Below are 12468 nucleotides of genomic sequence, written 5' to 3' on the forward strand. Positions count from 1 at the left end.
CAATCCTTGTAACTCCTAAAACGTTCCTGACACTTCAAAACACCCAGGGAACAGGTATTCTAAGGTAAAGAAAACTAAACTGATGCTAATAATTGCACACTGACTGCACTGTGACTTTTATTCTTGTTTGTCTTTTATGCTTTTTAAAAAAATAAAAATAATGCTCTTTCCTTTTTATCTATTTTATGTAAAGCACTTTGACTTGCCTCAGTGTATGAAATGTGCTATATAAATAAATTTGCCTTGCCTTGCCTTTGACTCACTCACTGTCAGATATCAACCTTCAGGAGCTTGCAGCAGGTACCCTTTCTCTATCTCTAGGTCTATGCAAGCTTCCATTTGGAACTATGGTTCATATTAAATAAAAAGCAGGGTAATATAGGCTACTGTAAAAAAATAAATAATAATATTAATAATAATAATATCAATAATAATAATAATATTGAATGTGTGGATTGATGTCCTCAACAAAACTGTGTATACAGTCTGAAACTAGAATGATATGAGGTGCATTTATAATTGATTATGCTTTCTTTCTCATGTTTTTGAGCTATCCTGCAAACCCAATTGGGGCCTATGTTTAAGCCTATGGTCCAACACACTCCCCACTCTAGGGTAAGGGTGGGACTGTACTGGAGCTTGGAAAAAACGTTGCCACCCCTGCAGAGACCATTTTGAAATCTGTGAGGATTTCCGTGCCATCTGGACCCGCTGCCAGTCTGCCCCAGATAGTAAGGGTTGGCAGCGGTACCCGACGGTGCAATATGGCTCTCTCTTTAATGAACTACTAACTGTCCCTCGCTTTAATTGATGTGACATTTCAGCCATTTATCTCTGACATTTCAATGAAGGATGATTCTCAGCCTTGCCATTTACTTTCCTTTTTTTTGGTTTAAAATAAAGAGTCATTAGCATTTTGCCGCTCTAAAACCTACTTTTTGTCTCACATTAACTAATTAGAGGAACATGCTCAATTAATATAAATTAATGTAACCTGGTTTGATCTGATGAGAGATAGGCTACACTGAATTACAACATGTTTCTTTATTTTACTTCAAGTGTTTGTGATCCAGTAGAGTGTCAGCTAACTATTGTGAGTACCTGTCTTACTGTTGGGGCAGCAGCATCATGGGCTTGCAACCTTTATTCACATAGTGCCATGTACTGTACAGTGTAGGACAACTTATGTTCACAGCATGGTGAGAATCAAGCTCCATTAATCACCATGATTGCAGTAAGCAGCCCCCTCTGCTGGAGTTTCTGGGCCATGATGGCTGGTTTAATTGATGTTTCAATGAAGTCCCTAACTACCTTCTGTCCCATCAGTAGTGTATATTGGACTTCCTGTCAACAAACAAATTAGCTTCCAGATATCACAGTTTTTGTGAGACATTTCTTGTATTCTTGCTTTTGTCCTCATCCAGGTGTCATTTTGAAATCTCCAAATCACATCAATTTTGTATAGATTTAGTCATCGTCAGACAGTATTCACTTAAATGAAATGACATTTGACAAACAGGAAACACTCTGACAATGGTGGGGTTAAATGACTAATGTACGTATGAATGACATGTACAATGAAGCCTCCAGTCCCGATTGTTTTCCATAAATGACACACATTTGAATCTTTTTAAGATATCCTTTCAAAACACAGTTCCATTGGTATGACGGCTGTTCCTTTGATTGTGCAAGCAGCATCAGTGCAAAGGTGTGGTGCCCTGTCTGTCTCTGTTGGCAGCAGGGCTGATCCCTTTTGTTTCAAACTCAAAGAGCTCCTTTTCCTGTCCAGTTTCCCTCACTATATTTGTTTGTGTGAGGTGTTGATGGACTTACAGAGCACCGCTTCCTTTTAGTGTAGGCCTATGGCACCAGATGTTTGTGAGAATAACAGACCTTTTTTTCATGAAGACAAAAATTGTTTATGAGCAATTTCGTCCATCCGCTCATGTAGAGTATGATTGTTGTGGCTCTGTGTAGATACTGTCTGTCTCCGTCTCACCCTTTTCCTGTGACTTTTCACAATCTTATCCTCACATTGATGTAGGAGGAGTGGCAGTCATTTATGATCCCAGCCTTTCTTGAGGAGAACAGTGTAGTCCTGAGAGAGAGGAGGAGCATCATCCATGTGTGAATTTTCATCAAGAAAGATGTTTCCTGGGCCTCGGACTGTGCCACATTGCATACAGCACAGTAGATACTAGTGTCCCAGTTCCATTAAATCAACTCCACCTAACCCATTAACACCAATACAGTAAGATGTCTATTACAATCGAAATTGTCTAGAGAGACATTGTTATCATGATATGCATACAGTGATACTTTATAATTTCATTCCTTACTGGAGAGTAAGGCTGTGCATTAGATCATGAACACTGGCTAAAACCAGTGAGAAAAAACAATTCAAACCCACCAGTACCCACTTATTGCATCCAGAGCCTCCGTGTCTCCTTCCCTCTCCTCTTCACTGATATGATGTGGCTTTTCTATTCTATTGTTGACACAGTATCATGAACAGCGGAGCACTCTGCAAATGAAGAGGCTTGAACCCCTGACAGGCTCTGTCGCCGACGCCGTGACACACTGGCCCGCACATGCTGCGCAGCATAATGATGATATTAGGATCCAGTGATAATATCAGGACGAGCCTCACTTCAGATAAATGACTGATAAACCAGGGGTTGTGCTTTGCGTATTACACGCTTGACAGAGCAGCTAATCATTGTCCTAGTGACTGCTATTACATAAATCATGAGCTCGACTTTGATGCATATTCCATCGGTGTTCCCTATTCATCACGTTATCTAGGGGGGTGGAGAGAAGAAGACTCACTGTATAAATGTCTGGCTGCAGGGGCAACAGAGGCTTTAATACAATATCATGATTTCATTAGAATTTGATATGATCTATTTCAGTGTTGATTTGATTCATGTTTTCTGTGTTCTGTGTCCATTAGGAAATACAGCATAATCAACTAATATGTATGTTTTCTATATCTGAACTAAGCTCCATGGTTTTAAGTGCATTTAGATTACAAAAAGCCTAAATTATGTCTAAGTGAGTATGACTATCCAAATATACTAATTTAGGGACAGTGCATTCATTTAATATTCCCGTTTTAACACAAAATCATATATCTATTTTTCAAGAAATCTCCAGGTCTGTAAAATGAAGTTAGAACCACAGTACTGTCTTAGAGTAGTAAGTCATCTGGTGTATGTTTTATTCTGTTCTATTGGGGTCACAGGATGTGAAGGTGGGGGTGTTAATATAATCCCCATTCTTACCCAGAGCATGGCCACACTCTCTAAGGAGCTTTATCACTGACAACTGTGTCAAATTAGAGAGACCACGACACCCTCATAAAGAATATGTCTGTCAGACTACATTGTTCTTGGACTCTGGAATGGTAGGCGAGAGACAAAAATAGTAGATAAAACCCATGATTTGACTTCAATATGATGAAATTATTCTGACCCTTGTGATCATGTCAATAGGACAAATTGCTAATAGAATTGATGCTCGTATTATTGTACATATTTTGTTTGTCTTTGCAGTCTAATAATTAAGGGCGGATTCAATTAAAACTGCATACCAGACATCTGATGGTTATCCTAGTACTTCATACTGTAGAAAACCATTCTGCAAAATCCAGTGGACCACAAGAAAAAAAGTGCACTACTCTGACACTCCTAATTCAGTTGAGCCCAAGTTACCATACAGAGAAATCGTTGCTAATATTTTCAGTGGTCATGGTACCTAATACCATGGTGCCTATGTTTGACAAGTGCTCATCATTCATCTCCTTGGTTTGATTGCTGTTCCGGCAGTCAAACATATGAAGTCCCCGATGGGTGTTCCTCACTATTAGCTATCATTGTTCATCCTATTCTAATGACACTTCCTCCGGAGACAACATTAGGATTCACCTTTGACCCAAACAATATTTTCCATTTGAATGGTCTGACTAGTGAATATTTACAAGCATGTTTAATGTATAATAGATTTCACATGTGAATATTAGGATCCATTTTCTGCTCAGTCGGGTTTCGATGTCGAGATTGGCCTATGCCTGAGGTAATGGTGACCCCTCTTTAAGCAAAATGACCCCAGCCTCATTTACGCCAAGTAGCATGCATGCGTATCAGAACTGTCCTAAGGGTATATAGGCCTACATGTTTCATAACAAGTAAAAGCTGACACTCTCAAATGTAAACATCTTAGTGATGTAATGTTATTGTATCTGTACATTCCCAGAAGGTTGTAGATTTAATAACAGGGGTGGATTACATTACAGAAAATAAAGTAATACTTTTAAATTGTTTGGGGACCCTTTGTGTCAATGGTTATAGAGGCTAAGGGACGATTTCAGTCCCTCAGGCCTCTCTTAAAAAGAAATGGCTTTTCATGTACATTATCATGCAGGGAGTATGAATCAAGATGGATGAAAAATGAACACATTTCTTTCCAGTATTGAGTAGCATTGCCTATGAGCATTGTAACATTTGAATATAGGTTTATTAGAGAAACAAGTCAGGGTTTGCCACACTGGTGCTGATACAACCACAGGGTTTTTTAATCTCTTTCTTTCACGATGAAAGTCCCAGTAATTGCTATATTTCCCTTTTTGTTTCAAGGACCTTTGACGATCCCTTGGCTTGCATCAGAGGGCAAAGTCATTAGCAGAGAAACGAACTCAAGTGAAGAGAAGGAAATTGCCGGCACGCACAGCATGATTGGAAACTTTACCACACCTCGCATTGTAATATGAATTACATTTCCAATGCGTATGTGCATCGTAAGGACAATTATGAAATATATTTTCTTATAGGACGCTATTTTTGTTTTGTTTTTATTCTCCTTTCCAGTGGTAATATGCTCCATACTAAATGTTGAAACATTAAAAGTCCTCTCTCGTTATGTACAGTACATGCAATCATGTAATTTGTGTTATACGTTGATAAATATACTAGTAATAGTATATCACTACACTGATTGAGTGAGCATTATACAGTGCCCTCTATAAGTATTGGAAAGAGGAAGCATTTTGTTTTCTTTTAGCTCTATACTCCAACAGTTTGGATTTTAAATGAAATCCTCAGCTTTAATTCAATGTCTTTTTTCAGATTGGTTTCACCATTTAGAAATGACAACCCTTTTTATACATAGCCCCTATTTCAGGGCACCATAAGTATTGGAAAATTGGCTTGATAGGTGTTTCTGGTAAGTCAGATGTATTCCGCCACATGATGTGTGTGTGCAGGCATGAGAGAGATGTCAATGTCTAGTATTGATTCTAGGTTTTGCATTTGCCTTTGGAGTCTGCTATTGGTGTCAGTCAATATGAGGACCAAAGAGACGTCAATGAAAGTCAAGGAAGCCATTATGAGGCAGAAATATAGCCAAAACCTTAGACTTACCAAAATCAACAGTTTGTAACATCATTAAAAAAAAGCTCATCACTGGTCAAAAGCTCATCACTGGTGAGCTCAGCAATCGCAAACAGTCTGGTAGGCCAAGGAAGACTTCTACAGTGGATGAACAAAGAATGCTCGCCATAATTAAGAAAAGCCCCAAAACAACTGTCCCACAGATCAGGAACACTCTACAGGTGGTAGGCGTGAATGTGTCAGGGACTACCATTCGCAGAATACGTCACCAGCCAAACTACAGAGGTTTCATTGCAAGGTGCAAACCACTAGTTATCCTCAAAAAGGATGGTCAGGTTAGAGTTTGCTGAAAAAGTACCTAAAAAGCCTGCAGAGGTCTGGAAAACAGTCTTGTGGACAGATAAGATTAATATTATTATGTACCAGAGTGATTGCAATAGGAAAGTTTGGATCTGCCCAAGATTTACAGCATGCCACCTCATCTGTGAAACAAGGTGGAGGGGGTTTCGGCATGTATAGCCGCAAGAACTGGCTAACTTGTCTTAATTGATGATGTTAATGTTGACAACAGCAGCAGAATGTATTCTGAAGTGTACAAAAACATCTTGTCTGCTTGAGTACAAGCAAATGCCTCCAAATTCTAGAATGGTGCTTCATCATACAGTAAGATAATGACACCAAACAGAATGCCAACATACTGTCACCTAATTACTAAACCTACAAGAGTTACAGCTACAAATGAATCCTTAATTAACATTTCTGTAACTTGTTTGGTAGTTCTGGGGCATTTGGTAACTTATACACCGACATATCTGATCATCTCTCTGTGTTCTATCTTATGCACTCTGTTGCTTACAAAAGTCATCAGATGAAGATCCGCCTTTGAAATTTTTACTAACATAATACTGTTCATTTCATTGACACTCCAAAATCTCATGGTCTGCTGTTGAGAAAGAGTAGTGCGCAACCAGCATACAGTGCTTTCCATTAGATATTTTTGGTGCATTTACATCATTGTTTTCCTTACCAATCTAAAAAGATTTCCAATATTACCAAATCCTGGCTATGAAAAGGCCTAAAAAAATCTATCCAAGAAATACTAGCTTTATAAAGTATATATTGCCAACCCATCTCCTCTAAACTTTCATACATATACTGTTTATAGAAATAAGCTGAATCACCTTTTGAGAAACTTCAAACGGCAGTATTATCAAAACAAATTTTCTGTATCTAATAACGATATAAAGAAAACGTGGAAAATTATAAATTAAATTAACAACAAATCTTCCTCTAATAAAAAGGTGTGCAATTAATTTAAAGGTGAAATTGTCAATGACATAATCAGTGATCTTTCCCAAATTATCTCAACAATTTCTTTGTGAATATTGGACCCTCTTTCGCTAAAAAGATACCACATACCCAGCCGTCCTATTCTTGCATCAAACTCTCTTTGACGCAATTCATATTTAAACCAGTTTCAGAAAATGGGCTAGTTGGCATCTTTAAACATAAAACAACAGGTGCTGCCCATGATGAATTAAAACCCAGCTTGCTCAAACCATGTTTGTTTTCTATCTCTACACCACTGTTGTATATTCGTAATGGCTCTCTTCTAACTGGTGTATTTCCTGATCAGTTTAAATGGGCTGAAGTCATTCCTCTATTTAAATATGATGATCCCTCTGTACTCTCCAACTACCGACCAATCTCAATTATCCCATGCCTAGCCAAAGTACTAGAAAGGTTAGTCTACAATAGACTCATGAGTTTTTTTTTCTGAGAATAATCTCTTGTACTCCCACCAGTAGAGATTCAGAGAAAAACATTCAACTTCAATGGCTCTTGTACAATTGCTAGACAATATCTGTAGGGCTCTTGACAACAATGTACTAACTATAGGTGTTTTTATTGATTTATCTAAAGCTTTTGACATTGTAGATTATGATAATGAAATTACACTCTTATTGTGTCAATGGTGTTGAATTGCAATAGTTTAGTAGCTATCTGTCTGACCGTAAACAGTTTGTCTCCTGGAACAGGACAGAATCCACATATGAACCTATAACTGGGGTACTGCAAGGATCTATCCTTGGCCCTTTACTTTTTTTGATGTATATGAATGACCTGTATCATCCAAAGCTGTATTCTTTATCTTATTTGCTGATGACACCAATATCTGCTTATCAGATAAAGATGGTCAGAATTTAATTAGCATAATTAACTCTTTAATTTATGTAAAGTTGATTGCTGGTTTAAAGCCAACTCTCACTCAATATTAAAAAGAGCACTTACATGATTTTTACTCCAAAAAGCAAATGTACATTGTGATGAGGACATTTGTATGTCGAATAATATTTGTACCTTTCACCACATTTTTTTTCTACCTTGGAAAAGTATTGTAAATTTGTACTATACTATGATATATCCATTTATTTCATACTGTAACATTGTTTGGGGTAGCACTAACAAGAGCTATCTAAATCATCTTTTCAGAAGTGTTTTGTAAGGATGGCTAACTTTTCTGACCTCTTCACTAGCTCATACCCTTTGATTTACAGTCTAAAGATTGTTAGCATCTATGACATCGACAAATGACAGATCTGCCAATTTATTTAAAATTTCAAAAGGAATCTTCTACCTATCAGCTTTCACAACATGTTTCAGTTCAACAAACAAGTTCACAATTACCCCACAAGATCCTCCTCTAATCTCCATACTGCCTATTTCAGAACTAGTAGTGGTCAATTCACAATGAGTTACAGAGGTCAGTTTTTCTGGAACAGCCTCCCAGATCATCTGAAAAATTGCCATAAAAAAACAAAAACCCATAAAGAAGTATCTCTTGGAGCAACTGTCTTAATATTCCTTTTCAGTTGATACCTTTCATATTATTATATACATCTTTAATCACCATTTTTTGTTTTCATGAACATTTTTTAACTTCTGTCTCACAATTCACATTTTACACTAGCCAACAATAACATAACTTTTTTATTTTATTATTAATATTATATACATTTTCTATTTTATTTGTTCTTATTATTCTATTACAGGGGAGGCTTGTCGTCAAGCCCTACCAGGTTTCTTAACCTCTCCTGCGGGCTCTTTGCCTTTTTCTTTTCATTTTGTCTTTTATTTGTTATTGTGTGTGTGCAAATCCTAAAATAAAAATTAATACAAATAAATAGTAACTAGGAAATTTTTCAGGGTCAAAAAGTATGCATTTCATTTCCTGATGATAAGATTTTAGGCAAAAGGACCTCAAAATATACAACAACCGAAGATGGCTGCAGTACATGCCTGGCAGAGCATCACCAGAGAATATACCCAACGTCTGGTGGGGTCAATGGGTCACAGACTTCAGGCAATTATTGCATGCAAAGATTGTCGACCAAATACTAAACATGAGTACTTTATAAAATGTACTTTCTAAATGGTGAACCCAATCTGAAAAAAACACCAGTGAATTAAAGTCAAACATCATTCTATCCAATAATTGAGCTATGTATCTAAACAAGATGAATTTGAGCTATATTTGAAGGTGCATCCTACTGTAATTCATAATGCCAAAATGTTGTGGTTAATATTATCAAAATGTATGAGTCCAATGATGCTGTAGGGACAGAGCATATCAGATATCACATATTGTTAATAGCACACTAACATGAAATGTTTTGTTGAGCATATTTCATAATGATTCTTTGAAACACAGTATACTGTATCATAGACAAAGCGAGCAATTCTATAGCAATAAAAGATATAGCTCTGTTGTACTTTGCTGAAGTGTATCGTTGTGCACTTCCCAAGATGAATTTTAAATTATAGGACTGGTTCCCACCACCTCTCTTACACCAGTCCATCCCTTTAAAAATCTGTGCGGGGAGTGTACAAGTTCACACTTGCACACTCCAGGAGAAGGCTTGAGAAGGGTGGAGAAATGGGAATGCAGCGTGTTTTGCTCCGTCTGCGCCCCCTCTCTCCGGTGGCATCATCACTGTCCCATGTGTCCTAACACTGTTCCCCAGGGTGCACTGCATGTAATTACCCACAATCCACCCTGAAACAGCCCTCATTTACAGTAATCAACAGCCTGCACTTCAAAGGATCCATGTGGCATCAGACACAGCGAGTCAGCGTGCGCTATTACAAATTATGATTACAGCTTCTCAATTACCTACAGTGTATGTGCTGAGGGATGAGGGCTATGTTAAATATGTGGACTGTGAAAGCTCTGTATGGGTATTATCTATTAAAAACTGACGAGTGTGATACTGTACACTGTATGCTGATAATAGCTCCAAAAGACCAACAGTTCAGCATGAGGTCGGAATGCAATAATGATACACAGTATACAGTGGCTGCTGTGCATAACACTGCATCTCAAAAGGTTAGACAATATGTGGAAAACTATCAACTGTTCAGTTGTCCAAATCACATGAGTCAAAGTCAAAGTCAAAGTGGGTTTATTGTCACATACTCTGCGAGCAGAACAGTGAAATGCTTGGATTGCAGAGGGCCTCAACAATGTTATACACAATATACAATAAACTCACTAAATGCTAAAATACATTATAATCAAATTCACTATATAAATGCAAATACAATAATTAACCCTTAACAATATAAGGATAGGTGGTAGTAGGCAGCGCAAAATACGGTAATTACTATATATATCTCTCCGTAGTGCAAATTAGATTCCTAGTTCAGAAAGCCTGGGGAAATCCTTTGCAGAGGAGTGGAAACCCGTTTGAAATAATACCAATCAAATACCATGCTTGGGCGGAGCTCCAGAAAAACACAATTCAGTTTTTTCTTCAGGTTTTCTTCGGAAACTAGCATAGGCAACAACTCTCTGCAAAATAGTCTTACCTGGCGCACATAACAACAAGCAAATGGGCATGTGGGGGAGGATTCTTGGAATGTAACATCCAATGAAATTGTGAGCACATTCTCCCATCGCTCCGTCCAGTTCAATCTGAGCCAGAACGACACATCTAAAATTCTCCATACCTCCAATAGAGATGTGAGAACAACGTGAATTGGAAGTATATCTACACAAGACTATCCAATAGATAGCAGCAGTCAGGTCCATATGATAGTCAATAGCAGCATATTGGTGAGTGTGTTTTTGTGAGAGTGACCAGGGTGAACAGTCCATGGGGGTAGCTGGGGTCTTTATTGATTTTGTTGGCCTTCCTCAAACACCTGTTGGTGTAGATATATTTGAGGGTAGGCATCAGTGATGGACTGAGCAGTCTTCACCACCCTCTGTAGAGCCGTACAGTCCTGAATGGAGCAATTGCCTTACCAGGTTGTGATGCAGCCAGACAGGATGCTCTCAGTGGTGCACAAGTTGGTGAGGATCTTAGGGGCCATACCAAATTGCCGTCTGAAGAAGAAGAGACGCCAGTGTGCCTTCTTGATAAATTTGTCAATGTGTAGGCACCAGTTGAGTTTGTCTGTGATGTGTACTCCAGGGAACTTGAATCTGACATGACCAACATATTCAGAGGCAAGTATGAAATTAAATAAAGATAATTTAGTCATTTCACAGACAAGGTGGTCGCTGTGATAATGGAACATAGCCACCATTAGGGCTGATTACAGATAATGGTCAGTATTTTACAGAGAGTAAACATTTCCCCATTTAAGACATATTAACAACATTAACTCACATTATGAAATGCGAATCAGTACGGCTGTACTGTCTCAAGGATAATGTGGTTATAATGTGAAGTGATTTCTCCAGACTGTAAACAGGTCAGTCTGTTTGCATTCACAATGTTTAAGCAAACTGTGTGTTTCTTATACTGCATTCATTTTGGTAATTAGTTTCTTAGTTCTTATCACATTCAATTAGTATTGTTCACAACAAAAAGGTTTTTAATCCAAAAATAAACTCCTCTTCTTTAACTTCCATTTACCTCCAAAAGTCGAAGAACATCTTCGGTACAGTATATCCAATGAGACACCTTTAGACATGCCATACTCTGTTCTCCAGTGTACTGCTATTGTCCTCCACTGAAGCTGCCTGTGACCCTCTGGCACTGCTGCGCCTCATCATTGCCGGACCATTAGGGATGTTACTGTAGTGTGGGTCTCCAAACGGGGCCGCTGCGCCACCACACCACATTACTCCTCCCCATCACTGCTGGCCTGGCTACTCCTGCCCAGTCCCCTAGTGGCCAGGTCATGTCATAGCATGGGTGCCCTGTGAGTGAGCTTGTACCAGGGCTGCCCTTGACATGCCCCACCCCACCTCCACAGAGAGGGAGAGAGGAGCACAGTGGCCGGATGGGGCATCAGGATGGGGGTGCCAGCTGGTGCCAGCTGTGAAGGGAGGTATCCAAGGTGGCGGACACCTGTCCTAACTCGTGCCCCCACAGCTCCCACAATGCATCAGCTGCGGCCCCGCAGACCCATCGTGGGGAAATGAGGCGCTAACCTTGAGGAGAAATGCTCCCAGCGTCGCATTAAGAGAGGTCCTAATTGCCCAACGCCGCCACTGCCAAAAGACATTAGGAAGTGCTGTCGTTTACTTTAACATAATGGCTCAGCGTGTTTTTGGCGAGAGCACCTTAGCACTGAGGTGCATCACCGCAGCGGCCATTTTGCCCCTGTCGTGACCAATTGGCGAGTGAGTTGAAGACGATAATACAGTAAGTCAGGAGTACTCTGAGGATATTTTAGAGTAGGCCTACATGTACAGTATTTGGAATGTGTGAGTATGTTTAATGGTGCGAAAGACCATGCTAACGTAAAACATACAAGTACCATATAAATCTGCACGGTAGACATCTCTAAATAAAAGAATGACATCAGTGCCCCACAAACCCGTTTTAGGGTTTGTTATCAGACCATATGCTGTGTGACTTTGTTGTTTCAAAATAATAGTCTTAGTAAAACAGTGCACTCAGTGGGATTAAATTAAGCAAGCACATTCATTACATTATTCATACATGCTGTAATAAGAATAGCCCTGACTGGTCTGAAGCGGTAGGCTACAGCAGGCTCTAGAGAGAATGATCACATGTCTCTAGTCTCCGCTGCACCAGATTTTTTGGGGCACCCATTAGCAGAA

Source organism: Argentina silus, assembly GCF_951799395.1.
Source record: "Argentina silus genome assembly, chromosome: X".
Taxonomy (NCBI): Eukaryota; Metazoa; Chordata; class Actinopteri; order Argentiniformes; family Argentinidae; genus Argentina; species Argentina silus.